This window comes from Chrysemys picta, chromosome 8, assembly GCF_011386835.1.
Source record: "Chrysemys picta bellii isolate R12L10 chromosome 8, ASM1138683v2, whole genome shotgun sequence".
NCBI classification, from domain to species: Eukaryota; Metazoa; Chordata; order Testudines; family Emydidae; genus Chrysemys; species Chrysemys picta.
The window spans coordinates 60,191,980-60,198,157 of NC_088798.1; the positions used below are offsets into that span (position 1 = coordinate 60,191,980).

A 6,178-nucleotide genomic window follows, 5' to 3' on the forward strand; every position below is an offset into this window, starting at 1 on the left:
CCCCAGTGTTTTCTTCTATGCCTGTCTTTATTATCCTTTTCCTTCCTTTGTCCTCATTCCCATGCTCCCACCTTATTGTCTGGTCCTCTGCCCCCACCCCTCTGGTTTTCATCTATTTGCTCCTTGACTGTGCTTCTAGTGCTGCCCTGGGATGTTCACAAGGCACATATGCGCTGGCTTCCCACCCTGACTCTGATGGTCACTCCTGTAACTGCAGCTCTGATACAGAGTAGTGCAGGGTGTCTCTGTAACCAGCACTGTGTGTGGTGTGCAGTTGCAAGGAGTCCTTAAGCAGGACCTTAAGCAGGGTCCTTAAAGCACTGCCGCGGCAGCGCTTTAATGTCATTGCCCCTTTTGCCCTCCCTGGCCACTGATGGGAGGGGGCAAAAGAAGTAGCTGCCCCGGGGTCACAATTTAAAAGGGCCCGGGGCTCTGGCCGCCGCTGCTGCTACCACAGCAGCGGCGGCCAGAGCCCCAGGCCCTTTAAATGGCTGCTGAAGGCACCAGGCAGCGCAGATGGGCTGGCTGGGGGACGCTGACCCCAGCCCCACCCCTTCCGCCAGAGGTCCCGCCCCGGAATGGTAAGGGCTCAATTTTACTTTCACCCCTGCTGATACTGCATGGCAAGGGCCTCAAAGAGCACAATTCTTATAGAAGACAGACAATTCTCACCGATTTCAGCTGCCTCCAAACCCAAGCTGAATTCTCAGCAGACCGACAACTGGGAGGGGTAGGCTCATAGGTTTTCAGTCCAGAAAGAACCATTATGATTATTTGTATTGCAGTAGCACCTAAGACCCCAAGTCCTGGACCAGGACCCTATTCTGCTAGGTACTGTACAAACACAGAACAAAAACGATCATGTAGTCTGACCTCCTGCATAGCACAGGCCATAGAATTTCACCCTGTGATTCCTGCATCCTGCCCTATCACTTGCAGATGAACTGCCATCGGGCTTAAAGCCTTTGCAATGCTGCCCTGACATACAATCTGTACATGCCAGCAGTTGGGAGGACTTAACACTACAGGAGATCATTGAGACAAATAGCTTGGTAAGTTTCAAAAGCTATGAATCAGGACAGTGTCTCCCATCAGGGACTCTCAGTATAAAGAGACAGAGCCGCTGCTCTCCATAAGGGGCCCCTCACCTTTGGAATTCACCTTCCTCCTCGGCTCTCAAATAGGCCAAATCTGAGTGTCAGGGCAAGCTGTGAGGCCCCTCTCTTGGGGAGGGAGGGATGATCAGTGTAACTTTCGTGGGGTATCGTCCATTTCATATTTTGCGGGGTGGTCAATTGCTGGCTCGGGGAAGTGGCTGTTGTTTTTTTTTATGTCAAAAACACCTAGGGCCCAAGATAGAGGCTTTTTGCTTGTTGTAAATCTAAAACCATCAGTCAATCTGCACTGGGACTCACTGGGGCAAAAGTCGCAGCAGCTGTCAATTCTTCTGGAGCAGAAATCGAGCCAGAGGCACATCATTGGGCTGGAAGAAACACTCACACTAGCGCAGGATTGAAAAACTGGGTGCATGGGAGGAGGGAGCCTCTAAAATCAGCCACTGTCAGAGGCAGTGCACCAAGGTGCACCATAAGTTCATTCCAATGTGCCACTCCTGAAGTTCTGGTTACTATCCACAACCCAGTAGCTGCTATTAAACTTCATTTAGAGAGTTCGCTGATAACTGCATAGCTTCCTCATCAGTATAGACATCAGCATGATCCATTCCGCTTATGCCACAAGTATCTGGCACCTATTTTAAGAGTGGCATGAGTGCACTCTAGAATAAATATACATTTATGGGCTCTGAGCTAGCATCACACCGTTCAGTCACAATCACAATCAATTCACACCCTCTGCAAACCAGCTGTAAGAAACTTTTATTCCAGGTGACCCACAGGGGCAAGCCACTGGTTTCTCCAGCTTGAAGGCAGACCCACACTGCTTTTACAGTAACGGTTTCTTTCCTCTCCCTTGAGGCTGGTTCAAGTTATCATGTCCCTGAGTCAGCAGCTGAGACATGCACATGCCAGCTCACATGGCACCGCACTCCCTCCAGCCAGAGACAGCAGCACCCACTATAATGCACCCCTAGCTTGCCAGAAGCCTACGTGGATTGGGTCAGGCATGTGATGACCAGATTCAATGAACGAAGACTGAATCCTCTGTCTCTCACCTAGATGTGTGGTTATTCTCCCTGGGATACATTATTCTAGAACAGTCTTCCTGTCCCTCTGCTGGTGCTCAGTTTTCGCCCTGTGGTCTATCAGCTGTGAGAGCCCTGGTCATTGTTATTAAATGGCTGCTCTATGTCATTCATCTGCTTGGGCAGGCAGAAATTAAAGGTCCCAGGCCAGGTTCTCAAACACCAGCCTCCACATTAGGACCTGCAAACTCTGGATGTAAATAACACTGCTCTACAATTTTTGAGAAGTCATCTGCTTCAGAGATAAAATGTGCTATTTATTATGTATTTTGATGTGATGAATTCAAATATGACAATTAAAACAACTGATTGGCTACTATTTCTAAGATATTTAAGTTTTTACATTTTAGGTCTATGTATATTGTGTAGATAGTAGAGTTTTAATCATAAATTGTAAACCTAGGTCTTTTCATGTGTTTATGGTTGCTTTACATGATAATATTTCACCTGTCCTGTTTATGTAACACTTTAAAAATCAGCAAAAGGGTTATATAAATAAAATTTATTATGAAACAAAAGGCAAAAGACTATTATGTACATAGTTTAGTCCTATTCAGTGTCTACTCGGCGCTTCTTGGCTTGTCTCTTGTATTCATTAAATGGAGCATCTCTTGTCACTGTCCAGCAATAGTCTGCAAGCATTGATGGGCTCCATTTGCCCTGATAGCGTTTCTCCATTGTTGCAATGTCCTGGTGAAATCGCTCGCCGTGCTCGTCGCTCACTGCTCCGTAGTTCGGTGGAAAAAAATCTAGATGAGAGTGCAAAAAATGTATCTTTAGTGACATGTTGCAACTAAGGCTTTTGTATGCCTTGAGGAGGTTTTCCACCAACAATCTGTAGTTGTCTGCCTTGTTGTTTCCGAGAAAATTTATTGCCACTAACTGGAAGGCTTTCCATGCTGTCTTTTCCTTGCCACGCAGTGCATGGTCAAATGCATCATCTCGAAGAAGTTCACGAATCTGAGGACCAACAAAGACACCTTCCTTTATCTTAGCTTCACTTAACCTTGGAAATTTTCCACGGAGGTACTTGAAAGCTGCTTGTGTTTTGTCAATGGCCTTGACAAAGTTCTTCATCAGACCCAGCTTGATGTGTAAGGGTGGTAACAAAATCTTCCTTGATTCAACAAGTGGTGGATGCTGAACACTTTTCCTCACAGGCTCCAATGACTGTCGGAGTGGCCAATCTTTCTTGATGTAGTGGGAATTTCTTGCACGACTATCCCATTCGCAGAGAAAACAGCAGTACTTTGTGTATCCAGTCTGCAGACCAAGCAAGAGAGCAACAACCTTCAAATCGCCACAAAGCTGCCACTGATGTTCGTCATAGTTGATGCACCTCAAAAGTTGTTTCATGTTGTCATAGGTTTCCTTCATATGGACTGCATGGCCAATTGGAATTGATGGCAAAACATTGTCATTATGCAGTAAAACAGCTTTAAGACTCGTCTTCAATGAATCAATGAACAGTCTCCACTCATCTGGATCGTGAACGATGTTGAGGGCTGCCATCACACCATCGATGTTGTTGCAGGCTACAAGATCACCTTCCATGAAGAAGAATGGGACAAGATCCTTTTGACGGTCACAGAACCTGGAAACCCTAACATCACCTGCCAGGAGATTCCACTGCTGTAGTCTGGAACCCAACAGCTCTGCCTTGCTCTTGGGTAGTTCCAAATCCCTGACAAGGTCATTCAGTTCACCTTGTGTTATGAGGTGTGGTTCAGAGGAGGAGGATGGGAGAAAATGTGGGTCCTGTGACATTGATGGTTCAGGACCAGAAGTTTCATCCTCTTCCTCGTCTGACTCAAGTGAGAATGATTCTGGTGCATCAGGAACCAGCAGTCCTTCTCCGTGGGGTACTGGGCGTATAGCTGATGGAATGTTTGGATAATGCACAGTCCACTTTTTCTTCTTTGACACACCTTTCCCAACTGGAGGCACCATGCAGAAGTAACAATTGCTGGTATGATCTGTTGGCTCTCTCCAAATCATTGGCACTGCAAAAGGCATAGATTTCCTTTTCCTGTTCAACCACTGGCGAAGATTTGTTGCACAAGTGTTGCAGCATATGTGTGGGGCCCACCTCTTGTCCCGATCTCCAATTTTGCAGCCAAAATAAAGGTGATAGGCTTTCTTAACCATAGTAGTTATACTGCGCTTTTGTGATGCAAAAGTCACTTCACCACAAACATAGCAGAAGTTATCTGCACTGTTCACACAAGTATGAGGCATCTCTGCTCACTTTGGCTAAACAGAAATGTGTCCCTTTGCAAAATCAAACACTGACAAATAAGAGAGCATGACACTGTATGATTTCTAGAGCTGATATAGGGCAATTTGTTCAGCAGAGTGATGTAAGCTTCGTTATGATCGCATCATCCATGACTTCTAGGAATAACATGATGGAATTCATATCATGTATGACGCAATACCAGCTTCAGATTGCATCATTCATTGTTTTGCCTAAAAAGCAAGTACTGTCCAAACCCAATCATAGATTTATTCATCGATCCAGTCAAAGATGTATTTTAGTCATTTCTGGTTTAAATTGAGATCCCTTCCCTTTATAACTCACTTATCCTCTGCCATTCCCAAGTCAAAGGTCGTATATACTGACCCAATAGCATATCTTGAAAACTAGAGCCAATCAACAATTTTAAGCATCATTTTCATTCTCAGTGACCCAGAATTAGTAAAGTTTGACTACATTTATTTCAGAAGCATTTTGGCTGTAGAGCAGTGTAATTGCCGGTGCAATTCTGCACCAGCAGTGACTTGCAGCCACAGTTCATGTCATTCAGACACCTCAGCCCTGACTGCGCCCACAAACCAGGTACCTGCTGGACTTAAAGTTCTTAAACTGTGGGACAAAATTCCATCTGTGTTTATTTGTACCCACAATATTGCAAGTGCAAAAACACAGTCTCGATAAAGACCAGACTGAAAAATATGGCCCCTGGCATACTTTCCAGCCACCCTGGCCTTCTGACCAGTGTTCCTCCTCTCTCTCAAACTAGCACCACTCTCAAGAGACAGGGTTGGGTGGGAGCCATTTGTACCTGCTGCCAAATTTCCTAACGCATAGCTGCTCTCATTGCTGGACAGTTTGAGTTCAGATGCACTGAGAGTAGGCAAAGGAGGCCTGAACCACCCAGGTCTCTCTGCCATGCGGTTTGAAATGCTTGCGTAATATCCCTGAGCCAGCTGATAAGGCTGACCACACACACACGTCAGTCCCATTCTTCCCTATCAGCAATCTGATTCCTTCGCCCCCTACCGTGTTTGTTACCCAGCTTGTTCTGTTAATAATACAGTACCTTACTCAGGGAAGCAGCTACCAGATCTCACTTAGGGTCTGTGTATCTTTGTGAGGGTGTATCTGTATGTGTGTGCACTGGTGTGTCTCTCTGCCTGTAGCATGTGTGTATGGATAGCATATCTATGTATGTGTGTTGTGTATGCTGTGTGTACAGAGCATAGATCTGTGTGCCGTAGTGTCTCTCTCTGCTTGTAGCATGTGTGTGTTGTGTATGCCTGTGTGTACAGCACATGGCTCTGTGTGTACTGCTGTGTATTGGTGTGTGTAGCTCTGTGTACCTGGGAGCGTGGGTGTCTCTCTTCCTGGTAGCATGTGTGCCTGTGGCTAGGATGTGCCTGTTGCCTTGCGAGCTAGCACGTGCCTATGTGCTGTGGGGTGCGTCTGTGCGAGGCAGTGGGTTTTCTTATGTGGCTCTGTGCGGCTGGCGCCAGGTGTCTCTTCCTGCAGCATGTGCAGACAGGTCGCCCGTGGACCAGCGCCTGTACATCGTGTCCCTTGGCGTGGGGGTGCGGGCGGCGAACGTGCCCAGAGGACGAGGTGTCCCTCCAGTGGTTTGGGCCCCGTAGGTCAGAAGGACTGGGGGAGGGTCACGCGTGGAAAGCTGCCGCGCGGGGGCGAGGGAGCAAGCGAGAGCAGAGCTGAGCGGGAAA

General features: G+C 46.9%; 1 long non-coding RNA gene across 1 annotated transcript in view; it reads right to left on the minus strand.

Annotated features, from left to right (window-relative positions):
* LOC135973086 (uncharacterized) overlaps window positions 1-6,178 on the minus strand; it is a 156,939-nt gene that overhangs the window by 133,886 nt on the left and 16,875 nt on the right. The gene's annotated exons all lie outside the window — the stretch shown is intronic.